The sequence below is a fragment of the Eretmochelys imbricata genome, chromosome 13, assembly GCF_965152235.1.
Source record: "Eretmochelys imbricata isolate rEreImb1 chromosome 13, rEreImb1.hap1, whole genome shotgun sequence".
Taxonomy (NCBI): domain Eukaryota; kingdom Metazoa; phylum Chordata; order Testudines; family Cheloniidae; genus Eretmochelys; species Eretmochelys imbricata.
Genome location: NC_135584.1, coordinates 16571269 through 16588542, shown reverse-complemented (window position 1 = coordinate 16588542; position 17274 = coordinate 16571269). Strand labels below are relative to the sequence as shown.

The window sequence follows — 17274 nt, the reverse complement described above, 5'->3', positions numbered from 1 at the left end:
GTGAGCAGGGTGGACAATGCAACCTACAAAGAGGGTTGTTTTAATCTCCTTAATAAATATCTAGTAAATAACTAGCTTTAGTCTGACCAGCTGACATGGGCTGAATCTCCCCAGTCTCCAAGCTATACCCCACTAGATGCTCAAGAGAATATACTAGTGCAGGATCTGTCACCAGACCGTTCAACAAGAATCATGTTCCACTTCACCTAGTCCCATCTTTATGCTTCTTTTACATTAATCTGAAGCTGAACCTCTTAGACCCTGGTCCTCCAATATGGCCTCGTTGCACTGCTCTAGCTATGAAGCAGACCCTGAGGCTGCTCTAACTTGTGCCATGCTGGCATCTGGCAGCCTTTGGGATTGGAGAGCACAAAGATGTCATACAATCATCTTTGCTTCTCCGCCCCCCCCCCGGGCTTAGTGTGTTTCAACACCCCCTCCCCCCCACCAAGTTTGAAGGTATTTGTATCTAGAGGTTTGTATCAGGCCCATAGAGTATGAAACTCCTACTAGGAAATCTTTCCACTGAGAAGCAGTTGGGCATAGTGGACAGATTCTGCTCTCAGTTACACTGGTGTCAATCCAGAGTAATTCCATTGGAGTCACACTGTGATGGAGATTGGAATCTGACCCTGAGCCTCCAAGAAGCTGACTAAATCTTCTTGACAGCCATGTTCAGCATTCGCCTTCCTGATATTATTTTCTTTATGACTTTAAAGTCATATTCTCACAGGGGCGAATTGATGGGGTAGATCTTTACCCCCGGGCTTAGACATGAGCCTTCTGTAATTTTTTCTTCCTTTTATCACAATGGAAATAAAATAATACTGGAACAGCAGATACAAAGGGAAGAAAAATCCTGTCTGGGTCAGGATCTCACACTGGGTAGTTCACTTCACAGTTTAAGTAAATAGTTCTCATCCCCAAACCCTTCAGGGTCACATAAATGTGCCTCTTTGCATGGAAGGGACTATTTGGATAGTAACTGGGTGCCTTATGAATTTGCAGCTTTCCCAAACCGTGGGTGTCTAGAATGTGACTCAAGTTTTTTCACAGTGAGATATAAAATCCTATCAATTAATCTAACTTTTATTGCACCTCTGGGGCATGAGCGTGATGTTATTTAAACAAATGGTTCCCATTACCTTCAATTATTTTATAAATGTTTTGCACTGATTTATAGGCTTCTATTAAATGGACAATCTACTTCTGTGCTCCTGGTGGGGGGGGGAGGGAGGGAAGGGGGTAAAAACTAATCTAAGGGCTTGATTCCCTCCCCCACTTCCTTTGCACATACATAAGTAACTCTGCCATTTAATTAAAGGGAAAGGGGGTAGGGCAAGACAGCCAGACACTTCAGTTAAGGTCTTGCTTGAAGCTGGAGGCTGACTTGACTGAAGTCTTCCGCGGTGGATTCTCCAAATCCCTTTCTGTAACACATTTGCCTTGTTTGTGCCAGGCTGCTACTGGGCCCGCACTAAGGGAATTCTTGCACATGGGCTCTGCCTACACCACATTTCCCCAGACACACGCTATCAGCCAAGTTTCCGACACAGGAAACCTATCCCAAACCTGCCCATTTGACTTCAATGGGAGCAGGAACAGGCCCATTGTCTCCAACACGAAAACACTGAAGCAATGAGAAAGCATGGGGCAGCGCTTTATAGACGATTGGTTTTGTAATCTAACCCTGCACTATTATACACCAGCTGCCAGCGCACTGAAGTGACCAGCAGTCAAAAGCCAGCTCTCCATTTCTTCTAGGGGTATTAATTTGCCTGGGATTACCTGAGATTTAAGGGATTTTTCTGTTGCATGCAAAGCCTGCAGTATTACTTTTATTTATTGGGGGATTTTTTTTTCTTTTTTGTTACTTGCAAACACAATTTAAAGGCAGTTCATGGGCACAAGCGCCGCTTCTTGAACTGAAAGGGGATGAGCCCTGTTAGCAGGCGCTGCAGGCAAAGCCCTAAGAGCTGGATGCTGGCCGATGTTTGTCTAAACAGCACATTGTGGGAAAGGACATGCTGGTGGTTTCTCACTTCTCACAATCTGGGCAGGTTGTGGGACACATCCCACAGCACAGCATGGAACCAGCTCCACAAGAACACAGCGAATTGCTATGGCCAAGCTCCCTCCATTCCAAAGGCAACTCATGGCTGGATAACGTGACAGCCGTTTGCAGTACAGCTACCAGAGAGTGAGAGATCCCAGTCTTATACAGTACTGAATGCCCTCACCTCTGGTCAATCTTGCTGGGAGTTGAAAGGGCTCACCATGCTGCCATAGGCACAGGAAGAAGCTCAAATGTTAGCAACCCGGGCACTGGCTGATCAAAATGGCTTACCCCCACCCACGGTATGAGGAACAGACTAAGTGCATTCTGGGGGTTGCTCATTGGGTATTGGCTTCTGCCAAAGTCTGATATTACGCATGGATCTGACCTCTGCCGCAGCAGCTCTTAGGTTCTAACCCATTTGGAATTGCTTCAGACTTGTGCCTTCCTATAGTGCTTTAAAAGACAGCGTGTCTCCACTCTGACGGGGTGGGGTTTAAAGTGTCTGCTGCTGAGGGCAGCTATCGGTCACATCATTCTGAACTCAGCTGACTGCTCCTACTCCTCTGCTGAGACTGAAGTCAATGGGAGCAGAGATCCTGATCCTGCGAAGTGCTGAGTGCCCTTAGCTCCCATTAACTCCAGGGGGGACTGACAGAGCTTAGCTGCTCTCAGGCTCCTGGTATTAGCTTGAGAGGCAGAATTAAGCACTCGGTACATCGTGGCGACCAGCTTGGGCGTCAATGTGACCGTACAAGACTGATCTGCATTTTGTACAGGATTTTGCCATGAGATTTCAAATTAGTTTAGACACTAAACATATCCCAGCTAAAGACCATTCCCCTGGTTGCTGAGCTGCGCACAATAGCATGTGGCTAGGCACTGGGGGGCACCAGCCCGTTTTTGCAAATCAGGGTAGAAGACACTTTTCTCCCAACTCTTTCATTCCCAGCTCAAGGCCCCGACCATGCTGGATTTGGGGGGAGAAGGGGGATGGGTTGTGAGCACTAGAAAGAGACAGTGATGTGAACTGAGCAGAGAACGCTTATCTCACCAAGGGTCACTCAGGGACTTGGCTGCTAGAGCAGTGACCTCGGGTTGCCATCCCATCACAGGATCTCATCCATCTCCGGTGCCACAGTGTTAGCCTGTTAACCCTCAGCACTACACATGCTGACAGACAGGACAGCAATTAAGTACTTGGTGAGCTAATTCACTTGAGTCTGTCTACATTTCAAACGGGTTTGGAGATAGACTTCTGTTTACAGAGCCTGCTCCAGTTTATTATTTTTTGGAGAATTAGAGGAACAGCTTCCATTTCAATCTGGGAGCGAAATAAGGCATAAGACGCCATAAAGGTATATATTTGTACATGTTTAAGTGTTCCCTTTTGTGTAGACATACCTCCATGCCCCCTCACCCACCACACACATACACAGCCACCCCCATTAAACCCACCTGTAAACATCTGACTGGCTCTGATGACACTCCAGGTTAGAGAAGCCCTGAGCAACAGGGAAGAGAAATGCATCTTACCAATACTTATTTTCCATCTACAATGCTCTTCTCAAACAAGTTAATCTTCACAGCCCTTCTGGGAAGCCTGTGGGGTCAGTATCATTAACTCCATTGTACAGATGGGGAAACCAAGGCACAAGCAGATGAAGTGACTTTAGTCAAGGTCACAAAAGGAATCAGTGCATCGAATCTCAGGAACTCCTGGCTCTGAGTCCTGTGTTCAGGCCACACCTCTCTCACTCACTCTCCTGCTTGTAATTATCGTTTGTGAATTAGTGTAATTTATGGAGAGTGTCACTGGAGTCCAATTCCCTCTGAAAGGTTAAGAAAGAGTGACTGGGTCAATGGCACTGAAATCCTGTTCCCAATGCAATGTTTGAAAGATATGCATTGCTGTGGGTGGGGAGCAAAGGAGAGAAAGGATGGAGATAGCAAAGACCTAGTGTAGGATGCTCATCAATACCGTCCCACAGAAGCAGGTGCAAGACTGTTCCCTGCTGCATGTTTTCTGGAGTTTTGTTTAGACTCCCTTACCTGCCTGTGTGAACTTTTATTAGCAATCAATCACAGGTGGGCTTGAGCCATAGAATTTGGATCTGGGTTCTGTTTGGGAATAGCTCGCAACCAGTAGAGATAAGGTGGTGTTAGTACCATTATAAAAGGCACTGGTGAGACTTCATCTGGAATACTGTGTGCAGTTCTGGTCTCCCATGTTTAAGAAGGATGAATTCAAACTGGAACAGGTACAGAGAAGGGCTACTAGGATGATCCGAGGAATGGAAAACCTGTCTTTTGAAAGGAGACTCAAAGAATTTGGCTTGTTTAGCCTAACCAAAAGAAGGCTGAGGGGAGATATGATTGCTCTCTATAAATATATCAGAGGGATAAATACCAGGGAGGGAGAGGAATTATTTAAACTCAGTACCAACGTGGACACAAGAACAAATGGATATAAACTGGCCATCAGGAAGTTTAGACTTGGAATTAGGCGAAGGTTTCTAACCATCAGAGGAGTGAAGTTCTGGAACTGCCTTCCAAGGCGAGCAGTGGGCGCAAAAGACATATCTAGCTTCAAGACTAAGCTCGATAAGTTTATGGAGGAGATAGTATGATGGGATTGCCAAAATTAGGCTATTAATTGATCTTCAACTATTAGCGGTAAATATGCCCTATGGCCTGTGATGGGATGTTAGGTGGGGTGGGATCTGAGTTACTACAGAGAATTCTTTCCTGGGTGTCTGGCTGGTGAGTCTTGCCCACATGCTCAGGGTTTAGCTGATCGCCATATTTGGGGTCGGGAAGGAATTTTCCTCCAGGGCAGATTGGCAGAGGCACTGGGGGTTTTTCGCCTTCCTCTGCAGTGTGGGGCATGGTCACTTGCTGGAGGATTCTCTGCACCTTCAAGTCTTTAGACCATGATTTGAGGACTTCAATAGCTCAGACATAGGTTAGGGGTTTGTTAAAGGACTGGGTGGGTGAGATTCTGTGGCCCGCGTTGTGCAGGAGGTCAGACTAGACGATCATAATGGTCCCTTCTGACCTTAAAGTCTGTGATTCTGTGAACTTGAGGGTTGTATCGGGTCTACCTCCGTTAATAATAATTACGACGACTACGTTCAGCCAATCTCAAAGCTGGAATTTGCTTCAAACCCTGGCACCATGGGGCACCAGAAGCTCATTCTTACCCTTTCCTGCCTCTGCTGTAGGGTCCACCTGGCTGTGAAGCCTCCCCAGCCCAATGGAGTGACGGTTCGCCCGAGGCTGGAAGCAGAGAGGAAGGTCCTTAGCCAGAGGCTGGGGAAGAGCCTTTTGTTTTAGGCTGTTATCAATGGAAATTGACACGTGTGAGACGGAGGTTCTGGAATTCTGATCTCCTCAGCTACGCAGAAGCTATTGTGGTTACCACGTCTCAAAGCTGAATGCTGACAAAGGAAGCAGAGTGGAGGTTTCCATCTGCCCGCAGGAGGAAAGGACTGTAGGGCTCTGCTCCAGCCACATCCCTTTCGGTTCTGACCTAAAGCCCTGAGAGAAGAGAAATCAAGCTTGTTTGGCTGCACTCGCTCTGGTTGTTACTTTATCAGCACGTGACTGTGTTTAATCCTGGCAAGGACACCCAGCTCCAACATGGGCCCAGGGAATCCACATCTGTGCCACAAGCATGGCTCATCCCCTGAGCCTCATCCTCCACTCCTCACCCAGGATCCAGCCCAGGGGCTGAGTGGGTGGAGGAGGGAGCAGACAGGCTATTACAGAGCAGTGACTGGGGGGCACTCACTTTTCCTCGCAGACTGCAGGGCAGTGGGTAGCTGAGCAGCATCTTCCGGGGCATCAGTTAAAGCTGCTCTCCAGGATCAGGGCAAATGGTGGGGGAATGAAAGCCAGCTCCCCTCTGCCTCTCCCCTCCAGGGAGCAAAGGCTGGGGTTACCCTCAAACCTGATTTCCCTCCGAGCAGCAGAACGCAGCCCCTAGCAGATCCAGCTGAGCGTGCTTCAATAACAGCATCCAGAATTGGCTTCATTACAGTCAATAGGAGTTTTGCCATTGTCTTTAGAGAATTTCACCCACACGCTTTTCCTAGTGAATTGAATGCTAGTGGGAATGGGAATGGCCTGAACAGCTCTGGGGATTGACACCCACATTATGCACTGAACAGGGTCAACACAGGTAACACCAGCACTGCCAGCTGCCCCCACTCAAGTGCTTAAACTACTAACTGCAGGGACTAGTCCCCATGAGCCAGCCTTCCACCGAGCTGATGAGAAGGTCAATAATGGTGCTAGTTAGTGCAGGGCCAGGGACCCTCACTGAGATGCATTCAGTTCATTTCATGCTACCCACTGTGGGTATGTTTACACTGCAGTTAAAAACCCACATTGGCCTGTGCCAGCTGATTTGGGCTCGGGGGGGTGGTGAGAGGGGTTTGTGCCAAGGGGCTGTTTAATTGCAACAAGACGTTTGGGCTGCAGCCTGAGTTCTGGGACCTTCCTACTTCACAGGTTCCTAGAGCCAGGGCTCCAGGCCTAGCCCGGGCCACCCACCAGTTTTTAATTGCAGTGTACACATACTCAGAAACTCCATGGCCCTCTGGGGATCTTCATTACAACACACCTTCATGTTGCATTATAGTTTCTTGCAGACTGGTGGCTGATGGGGTCCTGGGTTGCTTTGGGTGTAAATCTCCCAGAAAGCCTAACGGCATTACCTTTTGCAGCCCCTGAATAGCTTTCTAACCACAATGTAACAACTCCTGGCCAAGATTTTCAAAGGTGACTAGCAATTTTGGGTGGCCAACACGAGATATCTTAAATGGACCTGATTTTGATAGGATGGGTGCTCAGCACTATCTGATTCAGGCCCTTTTAAAGTGTCTGAAGTTGAGCTCCCAAAAATGGAGGCAGCATAAATCACCAGTCAGTGTGAAAATCTTACCCCACAATTTTGGAGTACTCATTAATTAAGTACCCTGAGCTAATACAACAGTATTGTCTGGTTATTTCTTTCATTTAAACTAAGATGTAGAGCTGCTTGGAGAGCCTGAAGGAAGGGACCATGTTCCATTGGATCAAGCCATTCTGTCACAATCTAAACACTTCACAAAATCGGGTTGATTTTACCAGAATGTTGTTTAGGAAGAAAACTGGAAAAAAAGTTCTGATCATGTTGAAACGTCCCATTCTGACATTTTCCAAACTGTTTCTATTTTTCATTTTGAAATGACTTTTCAGTTCAATGGTTTGATTTTGTAGCACAGTGTCTATTTTAACACAAACGGTTTTTAAAAAATCAGAATGGAAACAAAGCGTTTCAACTGCAATCTTGAAATCCTTCCTGAAACGGAACTTCCGTCCTCTACTTAGCTTGAAAAAATAGCCAATATTTTGGTGCAAAAAGTGATCTTTCTGAAAACAGAACACTGGCTTCAAACTACTGAAAGCGTTGCAGGGCTTTTGCTCAAAGACCAAAGCATTTTTGAATGAAAGTGGCAAAAACCTCAGGATTTTCCACACAAAGTGGTCCAAAGAGGAAAACACTAAAATGTCACATCTTTGTGACTGAACATTCCTTTCATTGTGGTAGCACCTCGGGGCCTCACTAACAGACCACGACCCCATTGTGCTAAGAGCTGTTCAAACAGAACGAAAACAAAAATAAATCCCTGTCCCAAAGAGCTTCCAGTCTAAGTAAAGAAACTGCTGCCATGCTGAGACCCTCTGATTTTATTGCATGTATTTCACACAGTCTGAGTTTAAACGGTTCTGACCATAAAAGCAAAAGGCTGCCAACCCCATGGGAATTTTTCTTAGAAGCTGCTGAATTACTTTGAGTATAATCAAATAACCTGCAAGATCACATCAGCTTCATTAGTTAAATCCATCCCTGGCATAAGTTCACTGAAGTTAGCCCTGAAACTAGGGAGTAACTCTGGGCCCTATGGACCTGGTCCCACCGAAGTTGGGTTTGTCCCCACATTCTTACAGGTGGTACATAAGCGGTTTGATTTCGGCATGACCGCTAATTCAATATTTTGCTATATAACGTACCCCAGGTAAGATCATCAGCCATTAGGCAACTGGAGTTACAGCAGGATGCATCAGGCCCATTAACGATACCAACCAGGGTTTTTCTGAACCAGTAAAAGCAAAGGCAGAGAAATAACCTGTACTAGACTCTGCTCCCAGCTTCACTGGTGTAGATCCTGCTTAATTCCACGGACATCAATTAAATCGCTCTAGATTCATACCTATGTAACGGAGTCTCACCCACGATTCCCAGCATACATCCCGCTATCAAGTCTCTCTGCTGGCACCTTCAATTTTTCTTCTTGCCTTTGACTTTATTGCTGGACATTGTGGCAGGCAGGTGAAAGTAGGGGCAGTATGCAGGTGTGTGTGTCAGGGGTCATATGAACTGTTGCCAAGCCTGCCCACAAGGTGCTGAGCACCCCCTGCAAGCCAAAGTGCACCACAACGCCCCGTGGGCCTGCACCTACTGCCGCTCCCATTGAAGTCAATAGAAACAGAGATCAGCAGAAGTACTCTGCACCTCACAGTATCAGGCCTTTAGCCTGCATTAGCTGGCACCTATAATACACACATCACAGGTTTTATCTTCTACCCAAATCATTCCCTAGCCCTAATCAGAAGCTCCTGGAAACACCTCACAAAGGATTGCATGGGGAAAAAGACCCACAAACAGTTGCTTGGATGTTACAGTTACATGAGAACCCACAGTTGCTCACCCTATGAGCAAGATGAGGACAGTGGGACTTAGCTACTCCCAGCATATGCCTGACAGACATCACCCAGAACTGATAACTGGCCACCTGCCCACTGATTCGGACTCCGTACCTACGGCCCCAGGTTGTGTGAAGGGACAGGGCTGCCGGGCGTGGGTGGGGGGGTAATTTATGAAATTCCAGAATTAACAGAATGATCATTTTACACACACTAGCTGGCGACAGGACAGTTGCTGGGTGGAATGGAACTTTTATTTTCAGACTACATTCCTGACAGAACTAAAAAATATTCTCTTCAGGCCCTTTTCAAAGAGCTGCTGCTAGTCTGGGGGTCTTGATAAAAGGCATTTTGTCCTTTAATTCACTGGAAGGTCTGTGACCCTTACACCAGCACAGTGGGAAAGCAGGAGCCCAGCTCCTGCTGACCAGACCTTTCACACTGTTTAACTCAGCTTGTGAAATCGGTCACACAGCAGGGGGCTAATCCGTTCAGTATTTGGGGCGGTGTGGGGAAGAAGGGAGGGCGATGCACAGGATTGAGAAGCCCATCATCAGTTCAACTGCAGACTTGTTTCCCCCCCACCCCAAATACATATTGTTTTAAATCACATTGAATTTCAGTGCCTTCTAACCCAGACAAACCTTTGTTAGGATGGAGTTAAGGTTGCAAGTTCCTCTCTGGGAATTCAGGGTGTAGGAGCTTCCAAGACTGGCTGAGTTCCAGCAGCAGCAAAAGTCTGGAAGCCAGGAAATGGGGACGACTAAAGCAAAGCGCTAATGCTAACCCAGATGACAACTGCAACCTTAGCTCTGCCCCAGCAGAGACAACACAAGCAAAGTGACAGCTGAGCTCTAGAATCCCAATAAAGCTGCAGGTTAACACAACTCATCTTTTCTGCATAGTAGCTCAACACAGAGAGACAGCTGCAGGCTGGGGAACTGCGAGTGGGGAGCCACAGCGGGTGCAGAGGCACTGGGCATCCATGCAGATAGCTGTGCAATCTACCAGGCTTGGGAACAGACCTTTGCTGCAGGGGAGCATGTTCTGCCTGTTTTTGAAAGGCGGGGTTCTCCACGAGGGGATCTTCATGGAGATTTCATTCCCCAGGCCCCCCACCCTGCAGTTTGCTCGGTGAGAGATCCTGCTTTCACTTACATTGGTCTGACAAAGTTTAAGTCAGTGATGTCAGGCTGGCATGAAAGTGGTGTAAGTGAGAAAGTCAAGCTCCTGTTATCCAGTGGGTGTGGAAAACAACTAACAGCCAGGCAGAAGTTTACAGGGGGCTGGGGCATACCAGGAAATGCAACTAACGAGGGCGGAGATTTAAGTAGCCTCCTGGGGCGCACACAGGGCACTTTAACTTACATCTCACGCTGTTCCCAGCTCCCCAGTCCAATCTCATTCACAGAGTAAGAAGCCACTGCCTCCACTAAGTTCAGCCGGATTGTACCAAATCAGTGTAAGCTGCATGCATTGCGCACATCTCTTGCCTGCCACATCAGTGCGAGCTATGCTGCTTAGCAACCTTACACTATTTGGGGCTCAGTTGAGGTGCAACTCCTTGATATCAGTGGTGCAAGAACAAGCACTTACTGACCATCTTCTGTCTTGGGTTTTTACACTGTGCTCACCCCCACCGTATCCGAATACCTGGTAACAGAATGGGGCACTTACCATTGTATATGGGTCTGCTCAGTGTGGCCTTTGCCCTAGATATTTTCCATGTGTTTCATTAATAATCACCCCCTATTTCTGTTACAAGTACATGATTTCTAAAAATAAATAAATAAGTGTTTTCCTGAAAGGCTAATAGATGGGGTCCGATGCAGGATGACATTTCTCTCAATCTGTTCTGGAAATCCATCTGGAACTAAAGCCACAACCCTACCTAGGATGCTAGGAGACCTGTGTGATTATTTCCGTTGGCAAACAACGCATCTCTCAAACTTGTTAAACAGCTGAGAACAGTTAATAACCTTTTAAGCTAATTAAACACCACAGAGCATATCAATCCATGTGGTCATTTTTCCTTTGCTCTAAAAAATGGTGGTATCCTGCTAGAGATTAACCAGCGTATTGTTCAGATCATGCTCTCTCTGCATGTATTTTACTATAACTAGAGCCCTACCAAATTCATGGTCCATTTTGGTCAATTTCATAGTCTGGGATTTTTAGAATAGTAAATTTCATGTCCTAACTATATCCAAGACACCCAGGAACTCCCCAATTGTTATCTCAGGGTCAAATTCAGGGCTAACATTAGCAGTTGTGACTCCATGGGCCTACTTCTGATCTCGCATCAGTCAGAGTCATTGTATTATTATCCACATTTTCCAGATGAAGAAACTCAAGAGAGGAAAGCAAAGGGACATTCCCAAGACAGCACAGCAAAGACAGAATTAGAACTTAGGATCTGTCAATCCAAACATTGTCTTCAGTCCTCCAGACCACAGTGCCACCTCCTCTAAACAGCACTGGATGGCAGCACCAGTTATAGTGCAATGATAGGCTTCCCATAAAAATGCTTGCGTAGCCATAACATACAGGTTCAAACTCACCTGCAGCACATGTCTCACGATCCTGGTCTAAGACCCACCCTTTAATGCTTCCTGTTTATTTTGCCACAGCCTTTTCAGTGTTTCATTTATTAAAACAAATATAATATTATGTCTTCACCTACCACCCTGTCCTTTCTTTGGCTAAACCAGGTTAAAGCTGGAAGACAAAAGTACTGTACTTGGAAATCAGAAATGTGTGTGATACAAAGGGGGGTCTTGTCTCGAAAGACTGGCCAGGAGTCAAACTAATGAAATGCTAACTATCTTGGAGTGCATTTTCACAGCAGCAATTCTGAAATCATATTTCACGGCAGCAAAAGATAGTCTTTATCATGTTTCACCAGATTTAGAAGGATTTGTTCTATTTTTTGCCGCAAGGTTATTAAAAACACTTGAACCTGAAACAGTTTCATTGTGTCTATGCATTTGCTATTTATTATTATTATAAGCAAGGGTGTCAGGGCCATTAAAAATAAATTGGAAGGGGTAAAAAGCGAACAAGAAGTACAAGGAAATAGGATGATTGAAAACATGCAGCTCTGCTTCCAGTGCAGAAAATTCCACTTTGGAATAATACCTTTTCTGTGGTAGGCAGAGAAAAAGACATTTAATTTTATTTCCCAATTAAACCACCTTCTCCCTTTGCCTCTAGAAAATCCAGCATTCCTGGACTGTAAAAAGAGTAGCGGCTACGACCAGTTAGAAATAGAAATGAACCCAGAGACCCACATCCAAACACACCTGAACTTTGGGGAAGTTCAGACCCTGCTCTGAATTTTATGATGCAGGCCCACCTCTAGTAACAAGGTCACATTGGTTCAAACTAAAAGGGGTTTGAATGAGCATTCCTAATGGGATAGAGAGCCTCTCACCTGTCGGTCACTGGTTCCAAAAATGAACCCAAGCTGACAGTAACTGAGAGTCATTAACATCTGATGACTCTTACGGTGGCCTGTTGGTAAAGAGCTTGGTGGGTCTCAGGACAATTCCCAGCGGACGTTAACAGTTGGAATTTATTGGCTTCTTTGTTGGCAGCCTAACCCCAGAAAGGATTCTTCCAGCTCAAGGTGAAGGCAGAATAGCAGGTCAGGAGAGGAGGAAGCTTGCACTACGGCAGCCAATGCTGTACATTCTACTGAGAAACAACTTTTCAATTTCCTAGCATCAGTCCAGCATCTATCACATGGACAGATGTCAAATAGGGCAGCATCTATTACAAGCATTTAAACTCACGCATTTCTCCCTCCCAAATAAACAACTAGTAAGATTCAATACATCAAGTGATTTCAGTGTAAGGGCTTTGAGGCAGAGAGTTGTTTGTCAGTAAGCCAAATAACGAGGAAAAACATTGTGAAAAAAAATCACATCATATTTAAAAGGGTTATTGACACAGCATCTCCACAGCTCTTGAATAATCAATAGGATTAAAAAGAACCCCAGGAACAAGTTCCAAGACTCTGTTTTCTCTTTCCCTCACTGCAGGAGGCAGCTCCAAGATGCAGAGAGGCTAATCAGCACAGGAGGATGCGGGATTACAGAGAATGTTTGGGGAATGATTTTGAAGAATGAGGGTCAAAAATGCCTGTATGTGACTGCATTCAATTAGAGAGAATGCAACCGTAGGAGCTACAGAAATGAAACATTGGCCTGCCTAACCAGCAGCATGAAGGCCCTGGCACAAAACTGCTTGGGAACGTTCCATATTATTAAATCACTCTAAATTAGCCAAATCTCAATAATCTGTCATTTTTATACATCTACAAATAATGGGCCAGATTTTGATCTCATTTACTAGCATCCTTTGAAGATGAGCGTTATTCCTGATGGACACTGAACATAGAATTTTGCTCACAGATTTTCAAAAGTAAAATTAAAAATAAAATGGTCCAAAAACATGAGTTCAGTATTTGACAATTAAATAGAAAGAAACTAGAATGTCAGATATATACAGTCAAATATTTGCCTGTGTGTATATCATAAGCATATTTTATATGTTGAATTTTTAAGGCAAGATACTGTGATTAAAAATAATTAACTGCTTGCAATGGTATTCTTGAAAAGTGACAGTGAATATTCACACACGGGCTTCTCAGAATTAAAATATTAAGCTGCATTAAGGGTCAAATCCTTCTTGCTTTAATACAAATAATGAAAAAGGGACTGTTCTTATGAGTAGAGTAACCCTATCAACAGCAGGACTCCACTATGCCAGGTGGTTAGGGGGACCAGATGTCCCGTTTTTAAATAGGAAAGTCCCAGTTTTGGGGACTTTTTCTTATATAGGTGCCTATTACCCCACACCCTGTCCCATTTTTTCCACAGTTGCTACCTGGTCACCCTATAGGTGGTGTACACACATGTAAGAGACAGCCCCTGCCCGTAGGAGCTTACAATGTAAATAGTCAATAAGTGAGACAGATAAAATGTGGGAGACAGAGGTGAAGGAACTTGTCTAAGATCACACAGCAGGTCAGTGCAGAATTAGGAATGTAATTGACACCCAGTTCCACTGAACTTAAAGGAGCCAGGCCAGGGATGAATTTGGTCCAAAGACACTTACTCAGATCAGTAAAGTGAGTGAGATTTGGAGGCAAAAGGCTCTGGCTATCCCCTACTGATGTCAAGTGAAAACACCATAAAGTTACAGGAAAGACATGTTACAATGCTGAAAATTTTCCATTGGATCATTGTTGTTCATCACTTTTGATTGTGATTTGTGCAATGTTAAGTGCAGGGCTCATCAAGCCAAACGACTTGGCAGCTATTGAAAACACCACAGGGAAACAAGCCCCAGACCCAGAACCCCTTTCGTCCAGAAACAATACATGCTTTGGTAGGCAAGAGGCAAATGAAACCAGGGGTGAGGGGCTCGGTATCTCTGCTCCATCAGAGTCTTGACACCAACTTTCTTCTGCCATCAAAAGCACAATTCCATGCTGTGGATTCAATGGGAATTGCCCCAGATATAGAGCTGGTGATGCGGTGGGATCTGAGTCTGTATTTTTCATTGGTCTTGAAGAGAAACGATTCACATTTGAACCTATAATCTGCAATACGGGACACACACTGAGTAGAGCTGGAGAAGACAGAATCTAGGCAAAAGGACAAGTCTGTTTCACAAGAATTAGTTTAATTTTAAATTTTTAATTTTAAATTTAATGTTTCACATGTATTTTGCAAATTTTATCCAAGGTGACACTTTGCCATTGAGTTCTCCCTTTCTGGATGAATTTTCATAGATGTGTCCCATCAAATCAGTGGGGAAATGTAACAACAAGATTCAACAAAATCCAAAAAAAGAATGGCAAAATAAACCTTGTAGCATGACCATTTGTAACTTCAAAGCTTCTCTTCACCCCGTGACTTTCAAGGACTCTGCCTAATTGTTGCTTTCTAGGTGGAGGGAAATGTAAACAATTACACTGAAAACAATCTCAAAATTGTACATTTTCATAGCCTCTTTGGAAACTTAGCTCCCACAAAAAGCAAAGGGATTCAAGTAAAACAGGAAGGATAATTAACGTCTGAAGCCCTCTCTCCCCCAATACATGCACGAATGGGAAAGGACTGGCCATCTTTGCTCACACCAGGCTTGGCACTCGAACAGTATGAATGAGGTGCATTGATAGGGCAGGACAGGGACCGGGATTAGAATAGCAACGTGTGATTCAGGACACATCGAGGTGCATCTCGTGAAGATGGTGAGGACTCGCGGTTGGAATTACAGAATGTAGCACAGGCCAGGATCATGAAACACTGCAGCTGCTGAGAAGAGGAAGCCTGCACAACACCTCACTGCACTGGGATGGCTCATACAAGAGCAATTAATCTTTCCTTTTCCTGACCACTACATTCACTCACACATTTTAAAAAGATAAAATCTCTGGGCCTGATCCAAAGCCCATAGAAGTCAATTAGTAATCTTTGACTGAGGCCCTGTGTTAGATGAGAAAAAGGAAAAAATAATATATACCCAGTTCAGCGGTGTTAAAAGCAGACAAAGAAAACAACCCAAAATAAAGTCACCCTCCTGAATTGTAGGTAGTGCATAAGAGCAATCATTTTCCAATTTTGTGTCAGGTTGATGCACTAAACAGGACTGACTAGTGTTGACTGTATTTTATTCCAGTGCTCTAATTATAACACACTTCAAAATACCAAGTAGGACAAATTAGGAGCAAAAATGAAGGTTGAATAAAAGCTAAGGAAAGCACAGGCCAAAATCTATAACATCTACAGGCTTAAGTAAAGTCCTAATTTGGCGGCAGGACAATTGTGAAGTACAAGTGTATTATGTAATTCAACATACAATTTTTTACTATATATTTACTCCATCTTGACAACTGAAAACTTCAGATAGGTTGTTAGGGTACATTTCTAACCCCCGAGTAAATAACCTCCTTGTTTGTAAACAGAAATAACTGATTCAAACATTGGCACTGGAACTGATTGGCCTGCAGTCCCGCTTTGAAAAGTTAGAGAGGTTTTTAAAGCTTTCTTTAACTTTTTTTTTTTAAACATAATTACAGTTTAACAGGAAATGTTCACCCCATGTAAAAATGTCACAAGGCTATCAAACTGATGGATTCAATCTGTGGATCAAGCACGGACTATGTAAACAGTATAAAATCTCACAGCAATATGCAAGATTATACCCTCCACCCAAGAAGAGAATAATAAAAGCAGAGACCACTTAATAGAAAAACTAATTGAAGGGACGCCTACCTAAGGAAAACATGTTTAATTAATTAAAACCCTCTTTCCTCACCGCACCACACAGCGCTACTCAAGACAGTAACATTTGAATGAGGATCTTGCCAAATGAAGAGCTAAGACTTGCTTGTTACTAGGGGTTATTTTGGGGCTTTTAGTAAATGAAACTGTGGACTTAAGTTTCAGTTGCTTTTCATTTTGGTGCCAAACAACGCAATAGCTTGTCTTTAGTGCTGATATTTTAGATTTTATAACAGAAATGGAAGTGATTGTCAACCCAGAAGGAAAACTATGTTTGTTATTTTATTCAAACATTTTTGCCAGTTGCAGTCTATTCCATAGTAAGGCTGTCAGACATGGCCAACATTTAGTGAAGAGGTCTCAAAGAGACGTTTTCAACCTAAGACTCTTATTTTAAAATAAAATCTTTACCTTTTCATACTAGCTCCACAGGTTAGTGACTGCCAAGTTTTTCATCAGGTGAAATGCATCTGAATAAAAGGGTGTGATTCTACCACTTTGAGTAGCAACTTAGTTCAAGAGCAATAATCCCAAATAAATGGAACTATTTGCAGAGCAAGATACTATTCCACACAAACAAAGGTAGCAGAATCAAGTCCAGAAAAACTGTCTCGTGGACACCTCTCTGTCCATTTGTCATTGCATCATCAGCAGCACTACGGCAATTGTTTACGTGGAAAAGTAACATTAGAAAACTATAAAATGTGTTTTTAACTGAGTTTAATATGATTCAGCAACTTAAAATAAGGAGAGCAGCATTGTCTCACAGTTCTACATAGCACACCAACAAGTGCTCCATGGACCAGAGTTTGGCAGCCACTTCTTAGGTTCAGACTGGACTACACGTATTCATATGTAGTAGCGCCTTCCTCTACACGTAGTTAGTCCCAACGGAAGTGTTGTTGGTGTAAGGTACTAGTCAGCATGAGTAAGGCTGCAACATTCTGGGCCACAAATAAGTAAAACTGAAAGTATTAAAAACTTGCTGCGTCTCATTTAATTTTCACCCTTTTTTGCCAGGTTATTTTACTTCTGATTTCCCTGGAGTGAGAGAGTAAAAAAAACCAAGGACAGGCCAATTTCACTTTCCATTCCTAGTGCACTAGCCCCAATGGTCTGGTTTGGCATTCACAACATTGCAGAAGAACTCATTTAATAAATAAATCCATT

At 44.2% G+C, this 17274-nt stretch overlaps 1 long non-coding RNA gene across 1 annotated transcript in view; it reads right to left on the bottom strand.

Annotated features, from left to right (window-relative positions):
• The window catches only part of LOC144273443 (uncharacterized), a 31715-nt gene extending 26329 nt beyond the window's left edge, over positions 1-5386 (bottom strand). The window contains exon 1 of the long non-coding RNA XR_013347761.1: positions 5260-5386. This is a non-coding gene — a long non-coding RNA (uncharacterized LOC144273443). The remainder of the gene's footprint in view (positions 1-5259) is intronic.
• Between the last annotated feature and the right edge of the window lie 11888 nt (positions 5387-17274).